The sequence below is a fragment of the Amblyomma mixtum genome, chromosome 3, assembly GCF_055824585.1.
Source record: "Amblyomma mixtum isolate Tamu chromosome 3, ASM5582458v1, whole genome shotgun sequence".
NCBI lineage: Eukaryota > Metazoa > Arthropoda > Arachnida > Ixodida > Ixodidae > Amblyomma > Amblyomma mixtum.
In genome coordinates this window covers 250,891,812-250,915,028 of record NC_143014.1, presented here as the reverse complement: position 1 = coordinate 250,915,028, position 23,217 = coordinate 250,891,812, and the positions used below count along the sequence as shown (strand labels likewise).

General features: G+C 52.4%; 1 protein-coding gene across 3 annotated transcripts in view; it reads left to right on the top strand.

The window, feature by feature from the left end:
• The window catches only part of LOC149354326 (hormone receptor 4-like), a 117,525-nt gene that overhangs the window by 58,123 nt on the left and 36,185 nt on the right, over window positions 1-23,217 (top strand). Inside the window, exon 1 of one of the 3 annotated variants that reach the window (XM_089583283.1) lies at window positions 7,899-7,971. The exons of the other annotated variants lie outside the window; for them this stretch is intronic. The gene's annotated coding sequence lies outside the window, so the exon portion shown is untranslated. Of the gene's footprint in view, window positions 1-7,898; window positions 7,972-23,217 lie in introns of those variants that run through there. 3 annotated transcript variants of the gene reach the window in all.

The window sequence follows — 23,217 nt, the reverse complement described above, 5'->3', positions numbered from 1 at the left end:
TGGAGCGCTAGGAGCACGGCTTTGTGGCCAGTGACATTGCAAGTATATTTTACTTCCACAATGTTGCTCTTGTTATGGAAGGCCAAGTCTATGCAGGTGTGGCAACTTGTCGAGACGGCATTCAGCTCTGTCTTGCAGCAGTTGGGGAAACTTCGTGCAAACTCATGCGTTTTGTTTGAAATCGCCAACCACAACCGATTTGTGTTTGTATTGTATGAAGGGCAACTCCTTGGCAATGATATCCGCAGCATTCGTTTCAGCTGTACTAGGAACAATGTAGACTCACACCCCCACAATCCCATTTCTGAGGGGCCGGACGACCCCGGGTTGTTCCTGACATGAACTCTAATGTCATCTAGGTTGCTAACTGGAAACTAGGTTGCTCACAACCCGGTGGGCAGGTTGTAACGACACCAAAAGGTCACGTGACCTCTCTCGACCAATCAGCGAATTTCGCGACATCGGACGGCCCATTTCGCGCCTGCCGTGAGCTCTAATGCTATCGCATTAAAAAAGTTAAGAAGTGTTAACTAGGAGCCAGTTATCAAACATTTAATAGCTAATGTTCCTAACCCTTACAGTCGGGAACTAGGAACTGTGGCCCTGCACACGCACCAAACCGAAATCGCGCTTCTGAGGAGCGCACTCAATGACACCTGCAAGCGTGCGTCATCGGGCGGCGCGCGAGTCACTCGCTCTATCCCCCGCTCGTCGCTCCCGCCCGGGAACCCTGGCGCTGCAAAAGAAAGCACGAGCATAACGAGTGCATAATTAAGCCCGGTGCTTGAGTTTTAATTCGGTGAGCCCAAAAGAGTGGTTCGGCGTGTAAAGCATACGGATGACAAGCGTCAAGCGAGGGCGAATGATGATACTCAGGAGAACACGTTACTGCTGCGCCGCGAAATCACGCCTCTTCGCTTCTCTTCTTATTTTTCTACAGCAATAGCTGTATAAAAATTCTACAGCGTACAATATTTCTACAACAATAGCACGGGGGGGGGGGGGGGGGGGGGCAACGACAGGTTATCAGCCGCCATGTTCGCCGCACCCCATGGGCTATCGGGCTACACATTCGGTGAGCTATCCTTGCGGCGTTGCGTGAAATGCAACAAACTTTCCGGGTATGACGAGCGCGCCGCAAGCAAGCAAGCGCCGACATCTCCGGGTGCTGGTAAAGGCGCAGCCGGTTGACAGACATTATCTATTGTGCCGAGACAATTTTTCGCGCACCGTACACAATTGAGAAGGTATGTACAGAGTTCTTGAAAAGTTCCCAGGCCATAGGGTCTGCTTTTCAACGCCATATCCTGGCTTCTGGACGTGACATCACAGACGCTCGGGCGGCACGGGTTCCATGAAATCGCAATGGTTGACACACGCACAAAACATGACGCACACAAGTCGGGTCACCGCTGCCTGCCCGTTTGAAGCCCGAAGAGGTCGCGAAGGATTGCACCCACGCTGCCGCCCGCAGGGGTGAAACCGTCGTGTTATCACAGGGCTCCGCGTTCGGACCAGCTGACGCCTTCAAAGGTTTCGTCTGCCGGTCCTCCAAATTCAAATCCACAACCCTTGTGCGTTGTCAGTGCACGTTAAAGAACCCCAGGCCGCCGAAATTACCCACGCTCTCCACTACGGCGTCCCTCATAGCCTGAGTCGGTTTGGGACGTAGAACTCTATAAACCCAAACTCAAACCGAACACGGTCATAACACCACCTACCGTACCTCAGCGCAAGCTCTTGGCATTTACTTTCATTTCTACAACGTTGATGTCGCTGCGTTCCACAGCTAATGGCAATCAACTGAAATGCTTTATAGAGTAGAACGCAATTTTTGTCGGGTCCCGTTACAAAATTTGCATACTCAATTACTTATATACGCATCGGTACACAAAGACAGCCGCCGCGGTGGCTCAGTGGTTATGGCGCTCGGCTGCTGACCCGGAAGTCGCGGGTTCGATCCCGGCCGTGGCGGCCGAATTTCGATGGAGGTGAAATTCTAGAGGCCCGTGTGCTGTGCGTTGTCAGTGCACGTTAAAGAACCCCAGGTGGTCGGAATTTCCGGAGCCCTTTACTACGGCGTACCTCACAGCCTGAGTTTTTTGGGGCGTTAAACCCTCATAAACACAAAGAGACGTCACGAGGTCGAAGACCTCATGTCCACTTTCCATTCACTAGGTCCAATTTTTATTCAGTCCAAACCAACGAGCCTTCGTAGTGTGTTCTGCGCATGTTCAGCTCGTAATCTGAAAGACCTGGGTCCGTTTCCCCGTATCTCCACAAGGTTTTTTATTTGGAGGTTCTAGTGTTTCGTGTTACAACGCCAGCAACAACGGCCCACAACGCCGACACCGGCTTTTCTGCGACACGAGCTCCTTACCGCTATCGCGTTGAAATTTCAACAGCGGAGCGCGTAGTAGCCACGTGTATCGCGTTTCTTTCCATCGCGATAATACGTTGACTGTGGGAAGCCTACTTCGTGTATTACGGGCGCCTATTTGGTTCATTCTCGGAACTTCATGCTTCCTGGAGCTAGACTTGATATAGAGCCATAGACAGTTAGTTGTCTACACTTTTAGGGAAATACGATTGAACCTGGCGAAATACGCAGTAGGAGAGTTCACATTTGTGCGCGCTTGCTAAGAGAAATGGCGGACAGGTGGCCTTTCTTCGTTCTGCCATAAACACCTCTAATTTGAGAGGCATGTGCTTTCTTCTTTTGTGTTAGCAGTTCTCGGACAAGTTCTTTACACAGTGACGCCGCCTCACAAGCTTTAGCGAAGCATCCTAAGCTTTCCGAGTATACCTAAAAAAAAAAACGCTTATCAGTGTCGCCATTTTGTTTATAAGAGATTTCATACATCTGACGGCGCGCTCAAGACGCGCGATAACCGCCTGAATATGTCCAGCCTGACGACGTCCTCAGTGGTCTAAAGTACGATATTGCCTCGCACTCTTGGACCTTAAAATCCACCAAGCCCGAGTATTGGGCGCACAACGGATTAGCGAACAATAACGCGTTGCCCAGAGAGCGCTAGGTATCCAGCGAACAATATATGGCAGCGCATAAGTTGGAAAGGCCTGCTTTTTCTTTACAGTTTGTCCAAAGAGACCTGAAGCGAAATGAAACTAACAGCGCTCTTGTATTCTGATGCTAGAAGTTCTAGCCCGAAATTCCACTGGCTGACCTACAGGCAGCCAAGCGCATCGTATACGTCAAAAAATCCCCGAAAACGACGAATATCCGCCTCAAGCCTCCAGTTTAACAATGTTTTCGCCATTTTCACGAAATCGACGCCACACATGCGTCGGCGCCGCGAACTAGGGTAGGCGCGCGCGGAACCGCGTCATTTACTCGTTTGCTGACGAAGTGGTTCGCCAACACTTTCAGGCGTTGTTGTCGCAGTTTCGCTGTAAAAATATATCTCAGGAGCGCTGTTACCTGGATGTTTGCTCGCTAACGCGATAAAAGAGCCGCTAAATGTCGTTGCGGGAGTGTTCTGGTGCTAACAACAGGAGATTTCCACGCTGCAGTGGAACGCTTGGAGGACCATCTGCCCTTTAAAGGCTAGACCCCTCCGAAGGGTTGTCACTTGTAACTCTCTGCACTTGGTGCAGCGACTGCACAACAGAGGCTACTCTGTACGTTTGCAATGAGCACCCATGCACGCACATGTGTCTCGTTAGGCAACTAGGTGGTGCACAGCCTCGCCTATGAAGCGCGCTCTGGTAATCCACCAAGTGAGTTCCCTCTAGGTGGAACGAGATTCTTTGAAGAAACTGTGCTCAACCATTTCCTATCCCTGTGATGCCCACCCAGTCAGCCGTGTGTGACCAAGGGACTAAAGAGACCTCGAGCCACTCAGCTACACCGCATTCCCATTTGCATGCACCCCGTCATGGACGCGATCAGACGGGTATGGCATCGTTTCCACTGTTGTGTGGCACGTATGTAGAACATTGTGTTAAGGTTGCCCATATTAGAGCGAGCAGTGCTGAGTCCTACTCGGTCCCATCAAGAGGGCAGGAGCGCCACACGGTTCACTTCAAGGCATTGTTTACCCGCGCAGAAACATGAGGCCCCCACCTTCTTCTCAAGTTCCTTCAGGACTCTGATCTGGACTCCGGGTAGCAGCACTTGATGGCTATTGTGGGCGATTGTGTGCGCAGCTACGCACAGATCTGCCAGGTCACAGATCTGTGCCTGAAATTCTCGAGCTTAATTAGTTATCAAATGTCGCTATGCTGCAGCAATTACGAGCGCAATAATCGCAAGGCTTACACCAACCTCAACCTCAAACTCTCAACTTCAGTGCTTATAAGTCACCCCAGCCTATATATTTATTTATTTCAGGTTCCTTCATACAACAAGATTATTTACAACATATACAACAAGATTATTTGCCTGGACTAAAAGGGTAGAAGCAAATACAAGGCGCTGTTTGTTAAGAAACATCGCTGAGCACAATGACTAATACGCACATTACGAGCGGGAAGAGTTTTGTGCGTGATTGTTTCTGTAGTTTCATGGATTATTGCGGCATGCGTGAATGGTGATATGGTGCTTTGTTACCCATGGAGGTGGAGTGGAGCAGCTGATCAAATGATTTCATTTCAGTTCCAGTTCATACCTTTCTTTCTGCACTTCCATTGTCCCACGCCCTCGCTGTCGATGGGATGAGGCAGACAGACGGGCGGATGGCAAGAATCGTATACAGTCACACGAAGAAAATTGTGTCATAATGGCCTCACGTTCATTAAATGCCGTATTTCCACTGATCACGAGCAAACTGCGAGGGCAAGGAGCGATATATTGCTCACAGAAAACAGTGCGCAGGAAAAAGGTGACCTCATTGTCCACGCTTTCCACTTGTACGTATGATTATAAATCTCTATTCATATTTGAAGTAGCGCATGGCCAAGAAGATTATTGAACACGAAACAAACGCAAAAGGGCGCAGCTTTATCAATTAAATTTAAACTCGAGCGACAGTGGCTGTCAAACTTTTCGGGATAATTGTTTACTGCGCAGCAGCACAATAGTCGCTGGGTCTAGCTTACCTGCAGTGCTAAGGGCGAAAAATTCCGCTTCTAGTTTCGTCATTCATCCGTTGCACAGGAGTCTTCATCGCTGATGTCAGTGGGGAGGAGGAGGGGGGGGGGAGGAGGAGGGGGGGGGGAGGAGGAGGGGGGGGGGTGCGTTTTGTGCAAAGTTCTGTAGTCTATTCCTTCAAACTCTCACGAAAACGAACTGCTTGGCTGACGAATGGTTGCCTCCTACAACGGACAAGCATGAAGTTTTATCGCGGAAATTTGAAACAAGACAGATTCTTCCTACTCGGACCCCGGAAACAGTCCTCCCTAACGCTGCCATATTGGATCAACTGAGGCGACCCTTCTAGGTCGTTAAAATCCCCAATACTAGGGCCGGAAACTTTGGTATCAAGACACGACCGCCGGGTCAGACGCTGCCGCGGAGCATCGGCTGTCGTGGCTGGCGCGCACCTGACGCCATCTATGGAGCGCGCGGCTGATCTTAAAATGACGTCACTTAACTACACGCCTCTTCAGTGCGCGGTTAGTCTCGGGAGATAGGCCCTCTTCAGTGACAGCCTTTGTCAGAGACAGGGCGCGCCGAGGTGCGGTTGCGGTTTGGTCGCAGTCAGGGGCGGAAGTTTTTCCAGGCGATTTATCCCTAGGAAAAGAAACTATGTAGGAAAGGCTACCCGACACTGAGTGCTCAGTTATGCGCTGCACAGAAAAAGAGCGAGAATAAGCTTGCTCCTAATGACCATTGCCTGCCTGACTTTGTCCTTTGCTGCTTTCAAGCACGGATATTTCGAGAAGTCTCTCAGTACATAGAGCAAGGTGAGAAGAGTTCGCGTCCCGGAACAACGGAAAAGGAACCGTTCAGGGCCTCCTGAAAACAAGCTCAGATAAAGCCACTTTACTGAGCTCTTAAAATCGTTTTGCCGTGCACTGTCGGTAATCTATTCATCGGGGCCGACTTATTCCGAAACCAGGGCCGGAAACTCTAATATAGCTTCTCTTACATAAGCGGCGTTCGTGATCTGCCGCTGCTGTGTTCTTGCACACCAAGAATTGACCGCCGCGTCACGTGATCTGCCAGCGATGTTGTGAATAGGATGGATGACTGAAATTTTCGTTCAGTTTTCGCATCCTTACCTGCGGAGCAGGACTAATAGCCTCTGAATGCCGACTCTGCAAGGGAATGGGGTGCTGTTCTCGTTAGATTTGTGCGCTCTGATGTCCGGCAATAATTACATGTTGCTTAATAATAATAACTAATTATCCTCGTTTTTTAAGTATGTAGCCTTCATTCTATTCACTTGAACAGCTCAGGCCACACTCTTCTGTCTTGTGATAAGGCGCCTTAGAGGCGAAGCCGAAGCGCATTTTGAGCATTGCTCCCTATACAAAGGCACTCCGTACTGAGGACGCGGTCGCTTAGTTTGCGCTCCATCGAAAGGACCGACCACAGTAATTGCTCCTCAAGCTAGCCGAGTCCAGAATGTGCGAGGCGACGTACACACTCACCGCATCAATCGAGGCAGCCCAAGATCCGTAGTAACAGACCGTAGCACGCCACAAAAAAAAAAAAAAAAGTTTCTCGCGGTCGTGTACGCGAGGACGGAGTTTATCTTTGTTGGCTGTCTTACAGAGCGCCAAAGGCGTATGCTCGATATGGCGTGCGATTACTGAGACAAGTGAGCGTTCATGACCTAGCTCCCGTGACAGCCTAATGCATTATTAGCCGTCAACACCTCCAGCTCGCGTTCGCGTAAACGAAGAGAGCGGGTTCGCTAATTCATTCTCAGGACGTTGGCTGCGAATCAAGGGGGAGAGATTAGGGGAAGGGCTGCACAGTGCGCCGTTGTCTCGAAGCTCCCAGTGTTAGCCAGCTTCGCTCGCACACTTGAGCCGAGTCTCGTCGACCGCCGCACGATGAGCAACGCCCTTCGTATTAGCGATACTTGCACATCGACGCGCGAAAAGACGACCTTAATTAGAACCTTTGGCTCTTTCTTTACGAAGGCGAGTAATCCAACTTAAGCACCCCGTGTTTTCCACCTGCAGTGAAGCCCTGAGACTGACGCCTGATTAGGATCTCATAGTTGTTTTTTATATATATATAATATCGGATCATGCAAGTTTCTATGCACTTGTCATCTGCCAGAAAAACAAAAAAAAAATGACGGCCGATGATACGAACTGATGCGGGGAAGCTGCGACAGGGTTGGACGCTTCACTCTCCTTTTTCCTGGAATGGCATTACTGCTGCTGTCGCAGTGAAACATTCGAATGGTGCCAGTTGTTTTTGACGTAGGTAATCGGTTGGCTGCTTCACATTCGTTGAAATTCCAATGGCAAATTATCACTCTAATACGCAGTCGCTTAGAAACGCTTTTCGTTCTCGCGAACACGAGCGATTAGAGAGCGGGGGGGGGGGGGGGGGGGGGTGATGGTTAGGCAAGAGACGACGGTGGGTCTCTGAATGCCTCCGAGAGGCCCATGTCACTTCTCCGGGTAACTTAATTGGATTAAATTGCTCTTGTTTCCATAAATATGCAATTTATGGGGATTTAAGAAAAAAGTTTCCCATGAAGGGCCTTAACCTTGGTCCGAGGGCACGGTTATCCGGATATCCAGGCACCCCGCTATGATTGTTTTAATAAGAAACCTTCCCTAAACGCTTTGTAACTTTGGCTGTGTGGTGTAGAACGCTGTTGAAGAATAAATTCCTCAAATGGAACGTGACTACGCAAAGGGATCTTTATGGTTTGTCTGTCCCTGCAAAAATAAAAAAAAATGCCCGTCCTTATATTTAGTATTCTTTTTTGCTTGCTTCACTCATTCTTTCTTTTTTCGCAGTATACCGCGTGTTTCGCCGCATATCAGCGCAGAGTACTCCGAGCGAAGCACAAAGAACGAGTGAAGCCTTCTATAAAGGTAACTTGGTAACTGGTACACGTGATGGCAGCAGCGATTAGCAGCCACCGCTAGGAATGTACGGGCAGGCTAAAAACCATATCTCGCGATGTCGCGAAAAGGACTGTATTCTGTTCCGTTTATGGAGGCAGCAACGCGAGCGGCTAAGCCAAAGGAGAATAGCAGTAACAAAACATGCCTTCATTCAGCTATACGCTATATGCGGAAGAGAGCACCGTACAGCTCAAACTTTCTCCAGGCAATTACCGCACACGTGACCAAGGAACTTGCAGTGCGACCAAGGAACTTGCATGCGACCAAGGAACTTGCATGAGTTCTGGCTATGGGCATCATACTTTCCATTTGGCACACCTCAGAATAGGAGTTAGCTGACTCGCACGATTGTCACTCTGCTGTCGAATACTTCCCTAGCGGATTCAATCTGTTCAGAGAGAAAAAAGGGAGATGTTAAGCGGCAGTACAACTGGACACGCATTGCAGCGTCCTTCTTCGCGGTCGCGTTCCCGGTCCGCCTTTCGAGCCCCAACAGCCTTTCTCCCTGCTGAGCATCGGATTATCCAGATATGCGCTCGCTGCAGCTTGCAAGAAGGAAAGGGACAAAACGTTGACCACCAGTGCGCCAGGATGCTGCCGGACTCCGTTGCCACTCGCGAGGCCGACCGGGACGTCTGTCGTCGCAGCTTTGCTAATGCCCCGCGGGGCACGCTGCGCCCGCATCGCTCTTCGCACGCGGCTTTCCGCAGCTCTGCCACCGCCGTCCGCACGGCATCACTGGGCGCACCAGGCATCGGCGAAGCGCGGCGCATACGTGTCCGAAATTCAATGCCGAAACGGCTGCACCAGTGAGCCCCATACTGGTGCGCACTTTTCTGAGAAGTCGAAATTTTCCTCGCCGCTGACCTCTAGCAGGTTTTCTTTCCGCTGTCACCTTGAGGTCGCGCTGCCCAAGGTAGCACCGGACGGCACAGGAGGAGAGCCTTGGCAGGAGGAGGAGGAGGAGGTGATATCAGAGACTTGCGCGGCCGGCTTGTTTTTGTTGCACCCACGCGAACGGTCGTTGCGCGGCGGCAGCAGCCGTCGTTGCGGGGCGGGTAAACAAGGCCAGGGAACGGCGCTGGCTGCCCACCGGCAATGTCACGACGGCCGCCGAGGCCGCCGCTGATCGGCCGGAGAAATCTCATCGTTTTCCGCGAAACCCGCGGCGACCTCCGCTCTTCGCCCCTTCCTCCCGCCGCGGCGATGCGCTGCTCGGCGCGAGGTGCCGGGTTCGATAGCCGGCCGCATTGCGATGTAGGCGAAATGCAAAAATTGTTGCGCTTCTGGGACTGCCGTAGGCGTTTTCGGGGAGGGATTTATGGCGAACGCGTTCATGGGTCGAGGATGGTGGGTGAAGGAGGAAGAGCGAACCCATATATCAACCCTAGTTTTTTTTTCTTGTTTTTTCAAATGAAAGCGAGTCAGTGCTATTCTTGAATAGAGCATTCCTCACTCAGAGCCCTATGGGACGCTCATGGGCGTTCCAGAGTCCCCGGTAGTCGAAGTTACTGGACGACCGTTATGGCTCAAGGTGTAAACAAAAAAAAAATGGAAGGATGATCACGAATCCTGATTTTCCCACCACAATTACTTTGCTGTTTTTGCTCTAACGAATGTTTATACTCTTAGCCGAGGCTTCATGCATGCGACAGGATTTTTCTGAAGGGTGAAGGTGGGCTGAGGTGAGTGGATGGGTGATGGGTGGTGCTCATGGAGGTTGGAGATGAGGGGGGAGGTAGGTCGAGAGAGGCAATGGATGGGTGGATGGGTGGGTTGCTAAGGATTGGGGTGGGAGGTGGCTTGTGGGTGGCGTTTCTGAAGCGTAGCTGGCATCTTGGAATTCGATTTCGCCGTCACTTTTAATGCACTAGCATTAGGGGGACCATGAAGACCAAAACTGTCCATTGGCGTAAGCGTCTGTGGGAAGCCTCCAACTGCTAGCAGTGACGGGTGGTGTTTAGGGGGACTTCCCCCCCCCCCCCCCTCTCTCTACCTGCCGCCTGCCACGGTTGGCTGGCGGAGACAGGCAAATCTCGCTCCACTTGCGGGGGAGCGGAGGGACTGAGAATGACCCAGCAAAAATGAATAAAAAACGCGATTACGAATAGAAGAATAGAGAAAGAATTGGAATGGCGGCGGGTGAAAGGAAAGTGCTACCGCATTTCCTCCGTATCAATCAAAGTGATCGCCCCTATTTATTTTTTTTTATTCCGCAGACCCTGTGAAGGGCGGAGGCAGGTGGGTTGGGGGGTGGGTTTCGCTTTTGGAAGGTGGCGGCTTCACAGAGACGGCACCGGCATTTTCGCCGAGTGTCACCGGTCCTGCTACTGCAGTGAAAGCGTTCCGTTTTCTTCCCCCCCCCCCCCCCCTCTAGACAGCAGCCTCGTGCTCCGTAGCCCCACTGCAATGTGGTCACTCCCGCTGCGCGCATTCGCTTGGCTTTAGGAAGCCACGCGTGACTAAGCGGTCGACTACTATGTGCTTACTCCGGTAGGCGCGCAGCATATAGCTATCCAGTGATCCCTCGATGGACGACTATCTGATGTTCTGTATGAAACGGAACTGCCGGTTGGCACCAAATAGTGAAATTTGGCGCTCTTTCTGGTTTTAAGCTGAAAATGTCTCGTGGGTGACATTCTTCCAGTGGCAAGCTGCTTAGTAAGAAGAGAGAAAATGAGCTTCTCGCTCACGATTCACGAGTAATCATTGACTGAATGCCCACTTGTGTTTCTGTTGTTACTATCGCTAACCTCTACAAACGCCGAAAGAATTAATCGGAACACGGCCTTAGTGCGCCACCTCGAAAACTCGCTGCATTTAGGCGTCATGTTATATTTGGGAGGAAGCATTCCGAATGTCAAAACTGTGAACCGAAAGAAACCGCGCCCCCCGATTTTGCAGTGCGCGGGCAGGCCGCTTGCGAGGCTAGACCAGGGATCCCCGTTTTGTTTACTTTTGAAGTGACTACGTAGTGTACGAGGCAAGGGCTTATCCCGCCGCATATCGCACATATCATGCGTGGTTGTAGCGCCAAAACATGAGGCATAATTTCAAATTTACTGCAGAAAATTGAGATGTTAGTAAATACCTAACAGCATGTGTTCACGAAAAAAAAAAAACTATATATCTTGCGTACAATTCAAGTAGGGAGTCTGGTAGGCCTTTACCTAAATAAAGGAGGCTTGCTGTGGCGTCCTATACATATATATTTTCTGTCACGCGAGTGTTTTCTTGTGGTAGCAAAGGTTTATATACAGCCTGCACAATCGCTTGCGATCCCATCGCTGTGTCGAAAAGGCGCTCCCTTAGCTTCGCAATCGCACCGTTCCGCGCTTCAGGGCGTCGGCTGTTACCGTACGCAGCGTCCCGTCGAACTTGGACAGCGTCATGTCTATTCGCCCCTGCGTGAGTTCCTACCGCTTGCTTCTCCACATTGCGCAACGTAACCCCCTGCAAGCCGCGCAGCGTACTGTGAATTGATGACACATTCCAGCTATTAGATTAGGAGCGGCGGCTAAACAACGTCCTGGAACGGCAGTTTCTTGACGTGTAGGCGCCCTTCGCTAAGCATAGCTACCCCTCCCCCCCCCCCCCCCCCCCCACTCCAAGGGTGTAATTACTCCCGCTGTATGCAGTCTAATGACGCCGTATACTAAGCGTTATGCTTTCCATATAGTGATGGAACTGTTTTAGCGAAAGTTCGCTGAAGGCGCTGACAGAGGAAGGGCATTCCGCGGCAAGCTATGGCTGTTGAAGACTGCGGCGTCTCCGGAAGATTGCCTCTGCGTCCTGCATCTCAACGTCGGACGGTAAACAAGGCACGCGCAACGGAATGCACATTCCCGCCATGAATACGCCGGACTACAGCGGCGGCGGCCAATCAAGCGAGCCGGGAGAGCGGAGGTTCATGAATGCGTATCGCACCCGCGGCTCCCTTCGGCCGTCCCTATAGCTCCGCGCATGGCGGCGCAATTTGACAGGCTGCTCCGGAGCCCCTGGGTCCCGCGTGAGTCGCATGGACAATACCTGCTCCACAGCGGAGCGTGACGGGCGAAGGCACCAGCTCGTGACAGGGAGGCGTGGAGGCGGGATTCAGATTTACGACCCCATTCCGCTGTCCCGCGTCGGGTTCACCTCAGGGGCCGCCGGGCTCATTGTCTTCCCCAGCCATGGGAACTGCGCTCTCCTGAGCCGTCCCCACCCGAATGCCGAGGGGCCCTGAGGGCGTCCAAAGATGTTTACGACCAAGTTTTGGGAGAATATATCACCGTCCCAGATTTCGTTCACTGGTCGCTATACCGGCGGCGCCGCTGCTCGCTGACAGATATCGCTATACGAACATCCGATTACGTCACGTAGCGGGCACGTGTACGCGACAAAAGAAAAATATAGTACGCCGCAGAAAAGAGCCTCAAAAGGTGTACACTTCTGCTCCTTAGCACAGTTTAATAAATCCCGTTTTACTCTATTGCCGCGTACTGGGTGTATCACTGGGAAACGAGATAATGCAACCAACTCTTTTCATCTTCGACTCTTCCTGCGATAATCTCAAACCGCTTCTATGGTGCCTTTCATGCGCGAAAATTCTGCGCAAATTCCGCCACGATTTAGGCGTTCGGGTCGATGTGAGACGACGCGTCGACCACCGTGGCGCCATTGCGGCGAAAGCATCGAGAGCGACGAAAGGCTTCTTGTGCCGCCAGCCGTGAGGTAAACAAACCCGTGTACGCGGAAAAGACTGCTTTCTAAATCCTTTCACTGCATTCTACCCGCAAGCATTGTCGCAGGGTCATTGTTCGAGACCCTTATCTTGCGCTGGCAGCAATGGCCAATCTGCGACCCCGACATTCGTCTTCAAGAGCGCGCGCGCGCGCCAGTCGTGGTAGCGGGCCGTAAGGCGGTCTTGAAACTTCCGATAAGGACGCCGGAGAACATCGGCAGCTACAAGGAGGTAAGAACTTGCGCACTTTTTCGAATTCGTTCACTGTTTTCGGCCTTCACGGGCCGGATGCAAGACGAGACAAGTGGGACGCATCGGTCGGATGACGAGCGAGCATCTGCAGAGCAACCAACGATGATCCGGGGCCGGTGCACGGTGCTAGTCACCAGGACCGATCCTGAAGACGCGAAGGACTTTACAGGCTTCTGCTCGCAGCATCTTCTGGACGGATCGGATTACAGAGCCACGTGTCTAAGCATTTTCATTTTGGTGCATGCAGACAACCTGGGATCGCGTCGCCAGGTGTAGGCAACATCATAGCTGCGTGGCTTCCGTGTAGGAATCCCAGAATGTAGAAGAACATGGAAATGATGCGGCGACTCGCAAAAGGGGTTGTACTACGATCTTGCATATCTCGGTACGCACAGCCATCAGAAAGCTGCATTTTAGAGCCAAACAGTGAAGTAATAAGACCTCTGCTTGATTTCTCGCTTCATTTTACGCGCGCGAGTCTGCTACGTTGTTTCTTCTTTGTTTTCCAGTGTGTGTGTGTGTTTTTTTTTTCACACGCACGGCTAGCAGGGGCAATACAGGTCCACTAAGCAGGTACACAAATGTCTTAGTCAGCAGGGACGGTGTCTGAACCCCTCGCCTGGTCGCCTTCTGCGAGTTCTGCGAAGACGTATTGGAGCACTGACCGCGGCACAAGTTCCGAACAACTTTACTGCGGTCGCCTGGTTCCTTAACCTCGGCGTTTTTGCGTGAACACACTGCGAAAGCGTATTCCTCACTGCGGTTTTCTTGTTTCTTATGCCACGTATTATCGGTTCATGTAATTTATCCGAACCAGCGCTTGAAGACGAAGACAGAAGTTGAGACACACAAACGCACGCTGCGCTCAACTTCTGTCCGTGTCTTCAAGCGCTGGTTCGGATAAATGCATGACCAGCTAGCCCAGCAAACCACTTTGTTAAACGGTTCATGCCAGGAGGGTTCATTTGACTATACGATAAAAAAAAAATAAAGCAAAAAGGGGGTATAGTGGCTTCCTTTTCGCTCTACATTCCTCGGTCACCTTTTCCTGCTTCCTGGTGGAAGAAATCGTCGCGCGCGAGTATTCCCCCGCCGATCGGTCGCCGCGGAAATCGCGTACATAGAAAATAGAACGGGTAAAAGAGAGAGCGAATGGGAGAAAGAAGTGCACTCGAGCGCGCTATCGGCCTGTAAGGCCGCACTAATGCCGGCCGGCGATAAGTGAGCGGCTTTCGCGCCGGTCGGCCGCGGAGAAGCCTTTCGCTTTCACCTTGATAAGCGCGCGAGGTCGACAGCGTACGTGCGAGGGACCCAAGCGCCGCGGTCCGTCGCCGCCGAGCCGCAGACGAACGCGTGCGTTGGGGCACGCCGGCGGCGGCCGCGGGTCCCAAGGACCGGGGCCTTCGGAGGGTGTCAACACTCCGAGGCTCAGGCCTCTCGAAAGACCTCGACGCGTGGCCGCTCGCTCTGGTTTCGACCCGTGCGAGAGGGTCCGCTGGTTTGAGTGGAAGTGAGAAGCACGCAGGCAGGTTCCCACCGGCTTATGGTAGCAATTATACGTGAGCGCTCTGGGATTTGCTTCGCAGCGCTGACACGTCCTTCCTTTTCGTTTGCCGCAGTGTACTGTTGATGCCGCGGGGGCCATGTATGTACAGTCTTTGTCAAATGTAACCAGGCTGCATGGTTTGCTTCTAGCTCGTACAGTGGAGCCCTTACAGCTTCCCTGAAGTTGAAATGGTCGTTACAGGTAAGGACTGGGGGTCTTCTTACCTTCAAACCACTTTTGACCTTTAGGAAAGTCACAAGGGCTCCACTACACAAGCTAGAAGCAAACCATGCACCCTGGTTACTTTTGACAAAGACTGTACGTATGCACTCGTAATTTTGCAGCGCTAACTGTTTGCCTTATGGCTGCCAGATCTATGTGATTTGGCGTCACACTCGATTCATAGCAGAGCTCGAGTGTGCTCGCCCTGGACCGTGCCGTGAAGGAAGGGTTAAGGAACGGATGAAAGGGGTGGGGATTTACAAAGGAATCCCAATGTTTACACTTGCTGACGCGGAATTTGGGGATTTACGCAAAAGGCGTAGATGTTTTCTCACGTACTGCATGAAACAACGCATCCACTTGTTCTCGTTATCCAGCTTCATTAATTTCTGTCCACTGCCCGTCCCACTCATCTTCCTTATTTGATGCGATGACACAAAACAAAAAGTAATAGAAAAAGACGGGAAGTTAACGGAACGACCAGAGCGCGAATGCTACTCTGGAATAGTGTAACTCATATGCGCCCAATGCCAAGGCACACAAGTATGTTTTTCAGCCAAGCTCGGAGTGGTCCTGCACTATAGTTGTAGCCTATCCTGCTGACTGCCTTCTCCGCGATGTACAGCCCGCTGCATTTTTCTCACGTAATAGTTGCATCATTATTTGGCACCTCCTCAGAGTAGAATATCTAAATCAAGATTGCCTTGAAAACCTATCCTGAAGTAAACAGGAACATTTGGTGCGTACATCTAAAGCTATATATGGAAAAACGACTTACCGGTAATAATATAGCAATCTCTTTTGCCGCGAGCAAACTGTCTGCGCACTTCATGGGCAGTGATAACCTGTTCTTATCGCCAGCAGCGTTGAAGCTGCCTCTCAGTGTAGCCGCCTGAACAAAGTTGCCTGATCAACCAATAATTTTCAGCAAATATACGCTCACACAATATGAAGATAGTGTTTTGCTACACCAGTTCCTGCACAGCGCGAAGTCTCTGCCTCACGGCGCGCCTCTGCTCCAGCGTATCTGCTTAATTTCTGGGTTTGTGCTTTTCCTCCTTCCATCCCCCGATAACGGTCGCGTCAAGCGTTCCTTTCAGCGCATGGCATTTGCGCGAAAGCCTTGCACGAGGGCCGGCGAGAAAGGAGAAGTTGTTCTCCAACAAGTCAGCCCCCTCTCCTGGGGCGGACAATCGTCCGAACATGACCGAGTTTCGGCCGCGCATCGTCCCGGGGACCGCGCAGGCGCCCATGCCTGCCCGGCGCCCCCTAACCTGCGCCGCGCCAGGCGGACAAAAGGCGCTATCGGGCGCCCCGATACGCTATCTACGCCGGAAAGGTCGTTGCCACCGCTCCAGCTGTGGGCTCCTAAAACGGCTGCTAAGTTATGGCCACTCGAGAGCGCCCAGCAAAGTGCGCCGCTGCGCTACGGGCGTCCGTGACCCGGCCCCACCTGTGCGCCGCATGCGCTTTCCACGAAAGCGTGGGGGCTGCCGATCGGGTCTGCATGACGGACGGCTTCCTCCGGGGTGGGTGCGCCCTTCATACGGGCCTCTCTGTGTCTCTGGACCAGCTCGCGTGAATGGGCGGCAGGAAGGTGTAAATCGGCCTGCCCTGCGGGCTAGTAGACTGGTTGGGGCCCCCCGACCTTGGGTGTTGTTTCCACGCGGAATGCCGAGGAAGCGCGCCAGAGCTCGGCGGCGCTGCGGGCGCAGCCACCTCGTCCGAACCCGGAAGTTGGAGCCCGCGCGGAAGCGAACCGCCGACCCAGCTTCGAGCGGCGGAGAGGAGGAAAGCCGGAGCTCGAATTCCCCGAAGGGAGCTTTTATATAACCGCCTATAGTGCACCGCCTTATTGTAGCCCGCGCGGGGAGGGGCGCTTCCCTCTCCCAGCGGCTCCCCCGTTTGGGCATCGAAGACGTCGCCGTGACGTCAGGCCCCTGGTTGCCAGACCCCGGCGCCCGGGCCTCCCTCCTCCGCGCGCCCTCTCCCCGCGCTCGCTGTGCCAAACTCGCGCAGAGACCGCGGCTTGGGTTCAACGACCTCTGACAGAAAAGACCCAGTCTGCGAGCGTGCGGCCGCTTCAAAGCGGGTACAGCCTGTGCACCCGGGCCGGCGACTTTCGCGTGCTGCTGCTGGTCAGCGCTAGCTCCGGAGACCCACTGATCCGGCCATGTCGCCGTTGGACCGCGGGCCGGCCCGCGAGCCGGACCCCGAGTGAGCCCATGGCCGGGCCTTCGACAAGCCGACCCCGAGCAGCGCTACCCCGAGCCGCCGTGCCGGGCTGAAGGAGGCCCCGGGGCCCGCGGAGGAGCAGCGCTGAGCCGCAGCCCGGGGCCGACCCAAGGCCAGACACGAACCGAGCGGAAAGCTGGAGCTCATACGGAGGTAGGCCTACGCGAATGCGGGTCACCGGGCGCCCGTTTCGACCGACGCGAGCCCGCGACCGAACCCTGCGCGCATTTATTTTTTCTCTCTCTCTCGTTTGCGCCAACCATTCCGTGCTAACGAAGGCAGTGCCAGGCCTGTGCGCACGGGCCTCGCGTTTTCCGTGTGCTTTGATATCCTTGGTCTCCACCTTTGCCGATATCCTCTCTTTTTCGTTGGCCATGATTCATGGTCGGGGCCGCCAGCCCCTAAGCATGCAGTCCTTTAACGTGAACTCCTGAGAAGCTTTCAGCAGTTCGCGTTAATGGGCCCGGCAACGGGCGAGGCTCTCCGCGAGTGACTCGAGTTACGAGTGCGCGTAATCGGGCGATGAGCGCGTCATACTCCCGCTAAGGACATTCAGAATTCGCCTGGAATTCAGTAATGCGCGCCTCTGTGGCCTCGAGTCGACTAGCACCAAAGTGCAGTATATCTCCTCTTACTATTAACACTATTCTCGGGCTTTGTTTAAGTGCCAGTAGATGCCTCCCGAATTTCTAGCTGCACGTGTATAAGCTAACCCTAGGTCAAAAGAGACGACAGTGGACGATTGTAGGCGTACTTATAGAAGCGAGTAGTCTGAGGCCTTTGTTGCCGCAAATGACGCGAGGTGGCGTCCTAAAAGGCATCGGGTGAGAAATGACCGCTTGGGATGATGCAGGTCAAGGTTCATTGACCTTTTAGCATGCAGCTCCGATAACGACTACGAAAGGTGAGGAACACGTCCACAGACAGGGACGCCTTCTGCGCTATCGCTCATAAAGACTCCAAGAATGTTTAGCTGAAAAAAAAAAAAATTGCAGAGCCTTGCTCATAGCAGAAAGTGGCCCTCACCGACAATGTGGGACTTCCTGATGTGGCCCCGTCGGTGCAGGCGCTCAGCTAAGCCGGCCGTGCAGCAGCGCAGCGACTGATGTGCCTCTCAATCGCGCAGTTTTTCCGTTCGACCCGCTGCCGCCACAGATCACGCCCAGCCCCCGGCGTCGCGGAACTGCGCGCCGTAAGCGCTTCGTCTCGCGCCGCTAGGTCCGAAAACCGCGTCCGAAGAGCGCAGAGGATGCGAGACAATGCATTCGCGAGGAGCAGGAAAAAGTGCGCGGGAGGGGGTGACCCGCTGGGCGAGTTCTGACGCCGGGTGGGAGGCCTAATGGCAGAATGAGCGCGCGCCCACCGCGGCCGCTGAGCGCGGGCTGATCCGCCTGCGGCCGCCCGCCGGTGTCACTCTCCGCTCCAGTAACAGTGCAGCGACACGGAATTAGAACGCGCAAACAATTAGGCGGTCTCTTTTCCTATGGCGAACAATGATCCCCAGGGAAGGGCGCGCAGGCTTCGTGCGCAGCCCGACACGCTCCTGAGTGCGTGCGCGCCGCTCCCGTCTTGGACCCGGCGTGATTCTTCGGATGCGCCAATGTGGCTGCCGTCGCAAAGGGGGGGTTTCACGAACGGGTGTGTACACTGGTGTGTACTGGCCCGAAAAATACGAGAGGGAACGCTGTGTTTCCGCTCGAGAAGGGAATTTATTTTTAATTCTGCGTCTAACCTGAACGGTGATATGAATCGTGCGTGCCGCAGAAACTTATTGAGGAAAAAACGGAAGCGCTTATACTTAAGAAATAACTGTTGACAGCATGCTAAAACCGTGCTCCGTTTGGTGTTCATTGTACCTCTACCTGACTCCTGTGGGAGGGGCTTATATAAGTGCAGCCGGTTTGGGGTGCCGCCCTCTTTCTTTTTTTTTTTCCTTCTTTCGCGTATATCCCGCGATTCCTTTGCAAATGGCGAAGCAGTCGTGCTGCCTCAATGGGCGCGGCCATCTCTGTACTGCGTACGGAGAAACCAAGTTGCTTTCTAGTGACGGAAAGTCAGCATGATAGATGGTTCTCGATGCCAATGGATACGGAAGAGGTTTACGCTTTCCTTTTGCTAAAATTATAACTTACTGAAACAGCACAGGCGTCCGAGAGATGTGATTTAAAATATCAGATTAATACGATTCTCATTTATATATTTGCCCGTCTAATACATGCAAGGTGCACGAATTTTCCGCCAAGCATTCGTCTGAAAAATTCCTTCACTTAACTATTAGATCGATTTCTATCGCACACGCACGATATCTCAGATGGCCGGCAGTGTGCCCCGTGTATACGTCCTGCTGTGAGAGGCGAACAGAGAGCCTTAAACGAAGAAGATAACGCGTAGCACCTTCACGTACGCCTAACGTCTTCGCCAATTAACCGAGGCTGCATGGTTGGCTTCTCAGTCGCATTGTGAACTTATCGCCCCCTTCAAGCTCCAAATGCCTCCAAGGTAGGGAGAACACTTGTCCTCGCCTTTCGAGACCTCTTGATCGTTAGTGATTGGTAAGGGCTCCGCTATACGAGTTAGAAGCAAACCATTCAGCCCGATTACTTTTCGGGAAAGACGGTATCCCTACACCTCGCGCGATGCTAGAGCAGAAGGAAGAAGCATTGACACTAGCCCCTAATCGGGCGTCCTCCATATCATGTGATCAGGAACGGGGATGTAGCGAAATGTTTAATAAGCCATCTTAATCGAGGATTCCTAGCCTCACCAGCCTGACGTCCGCTTTGCGACAGCTGCAAAGTGTGACTTCTGCCGCCATTGCGGCTCCATGAATACCGCAAGCGTTAAGGTGATCTTCCATGTTGCGTTGCAGGGAATCCAGCTCAGCAACCTAACGCTTCTCTTGTCGAGATACTTTTTTCTGATATATAACTGCCGCTTGAAGCACGAAGTTGACGGTCATTTGCCGCTGCGTGTAAAAAAAAAAACGCAACCAAAGGCGCCATCACATTGAGGCGCAGCATTGTTGTCCCACGACGCGCAATGTCACGTCCCGTAGTGGCGCGACCGCACAGGACCCCCGTGATCGTTGCAAAGGAGCATTAGCCATCGCCCTTGTCAGATAAGCGTTGCGGGTACACAGTGAGTCATCGTCGCGCCTCGTGGCAACCACGTATACTCTCGCAGAAGCGCAACCGGAGCCGATCTGAGGGCCACGGGTTTACACTTTTCGGTACAAACCGGAGAACGCCGACTAAAGTATGTCGAATTCATTTTTTTTTAATTAGCTTTTAACCGAAAAAGGTCGGCATGCGTGTCACAGCTAACTGGCTATTCAGAACCAGTTCGATCATTTAGCTGAGCGCTACCGACTAGCGTGTATAGCGCTGTCTGCTGAGACTTATCGCCGACTTGGGGGCGTTGTTTCGTGAATAGGTTTTTCCACTGCGTAGACACTCAAAATTTTTGGAACCGTTGGAGCCGTAACAGGAAGCGTCAGTGCGAAACCATGCACGACGAAAACGACACGAAGGTGTCGGGTTCTGGCTTGCTTGCGACGGTTAAGTTGCGCGGCAGTTCCATCGCTGCCGCAGCACGCGGAGCATATATGTGATGCGCGGTCCTCCCGTTTAGTGCAGAGTGGAACCGGAATGTGGCGAAGTTTTTATAACTAAGCTTCCACTTACATTTCTGCCTCAGTGCCCAATCATTCAACATCCGCATTTTTGCTTTTTTTTTACGACTGCGCGACTTCTGCAAAGACGGCCATTTATGTGTTACGTAATGCTACATGAGCGGCCGGTATATATATATATATATATATATATATATATATATATATATATATATATATATATATATATATATATATATATAAAAAGGTTAATGTAAACCGTACGTCACTTTTGACCAACCCCCAGTCAGAACGGAACGGAAGCCACAGATTTCTCCCTGCAAGGTTCATCTTCTCAGGTAGCGCGGTGTTTAACTCCTCCGTGGGTGTCTCGGGGTCACGGAGGCTGCTTGCGCTGCATGAGAGCGGTCAGGGCTGACGGCGCCAGTGCCGAAACGTCGCTAAAGCCACCCAGGGATGCGCCACGAAGGGCTTTACCGAGCACATGCGGGCGCGGGATGGGCGCTTAGCGGTCCCCGAAGCGCCGCCGACAGTCACACCGCGACGCCCGGTAACTCGTCGGGAAATCTGCGCGCTCAATATAGCGTTTAAAAGCCGAGCTGCCGTTGGGCTTTGAGTCGAGGCGTCGGCGGTGTCGCGCCAAGGTGACTCGAAGCGCAGCCCGCGCGCGCCTCTGGCCACGCGCGCAAACGCCACTTTTCGCCGGGGCCCGGTGAAACAAAGACTCGCCACCGACGCGCTGTTCGGAGCCTTTTTTCGCTTCCCGTGGAACGGACCTGCCAGAGAGTTTCTCGCTGGCCGGCGTTTCGAGAGCGGCGAGAGGTCAACGCTCCCGCCAGCGCACCGCTGGCGCTGTCGAGCCCCCACGCTACACTTCCCGGGGCGCGCTTGCATACTGGCGAGCATCCTGCCTTGACGAGGACTTTGTCATACTCGCCTGTGTCTCGTTCTCTCTCTCTCGAACAAACGCGCTGCCGATAACTACGCGAAGTGACGCCAGGCAGCCGATATTTGTACGGGCCAAGCGTGCTTCAGTCAAGGAACAACAGAAAGCGCGGTTGGAACTTTGAAGTGCGCTATTTCTTTTTTTTTCCCCCCTAGAGGCTGATGCCTGCGCCAAGTGACTATGCGGAAAAAAACAAAACAAAACACGGGGCTCATCTCAGATAGGCACAACAAAGGCACACACTGGTACATTACACGGCAGTGCCGCTACACCAAACAGCGACCAAAAAAGAGAAAAAGGTTTGTGGTGGTTTAACGTCCCAAAGCGACTCAGGCTATGAGAGACGCCGTAGTGGAGGGCTCCGGAAATTTCGACCACCTGGGGTTCTTTAACTTGCACTGACATCGCACAGTACACGGGCCTCTGGAATTTCGCCTGCACCGAAATTCGACCGCCGCGGCCGGGATCGAACCCACGTCTTTCGGGTCAGCAGCCGAGGACCGCAACCAGTGAGCCACAGCGGCGGCCCAGAAGAGGAAAAGGAAACCAGTGTCTCCTTCCAGCTTAAGAAAAAAAAATTAAAGAAGCAACTGTGGACATTCAGATTTGGTGATCAGTTCGCTGTAACCTGCCAGGAGACGCATTCAAGTGTGGAGCCTTTGTGGGGAATGATAAAGTCGCAAAACACCTGTGATCTCTTGTAATCCCTCAGTTAGTATTGGTACAAGGCATCTCCTATATGAAGGGTGTTTCACATAAGACTTTACACCGTTTAAAAATTGGCTTTTTGGCTGAGAAGGGCGCTTTTTTAGACATAGGATTGAAAGTGGCGTAGAGCATCAGAATACAGCTAAGACGTGCTAACTCGCAGGCTGGTTAACTAATATTGGATCCGTAATTTTTTAACTGCTACTCTTAGATTCTTTAATTATTGAGAGGCGTGTAGGTCATCGTAAGTAATACCCATATCAGTTTTTAGAATTTCGAAAACGAAGTTGCTCTCGGCGCTGTGGCCCAACAAATTTTGGCTACTTCTACCAGTTAGGTGCACTGGAGAGGTTGCTTTGCCTGCAAGCTTTTCGAATGTGCATGTGTTTTGGCGCGAGGTATGCAAAAGTTGTTGGGCCACAGCGCCGAGGGTAATCGCGTTTTCGAAATTCTAAAAGCTCATATGGATAATGCGTACAGTGGGCTACACGTCTCTCTGTAATTAAGGAGCCTAAGAGTAGTACTTAAAAAGTTGACTATTCAATATTAGTTAACCAGCCTGATAGTTAGCACATCTTACCTGTATTCTGATGCGCTACACCACTTGCAATCTTATGCCTAAAAAAGCGTCCTTTTGAGTCAAAAAGCCAATGTTTAAACGTTGTTCAAAGTCTTAGGTGAAACACCTTCAGTTTGGCTTAGAAGCTTCCATTCGCGGTTAACGGCCTTGACATTGCATCCGGAGAACGATCTACCGGTAAAATTAAGAAAAGTTAGTTCCCGATGACCTGATGTGCTTTAATTCCATGCGAATAATAAGCAATTACAAGGTATCGCGATTCGAACAGCTTTGCCGATGTCTTCTCAACCCTTGTAATTTAGGAGGGCGTTATTAAATAGGCACACTATACATTGCTTGTGTACCGGCTTGGCGCCCATTTGAATTTCAA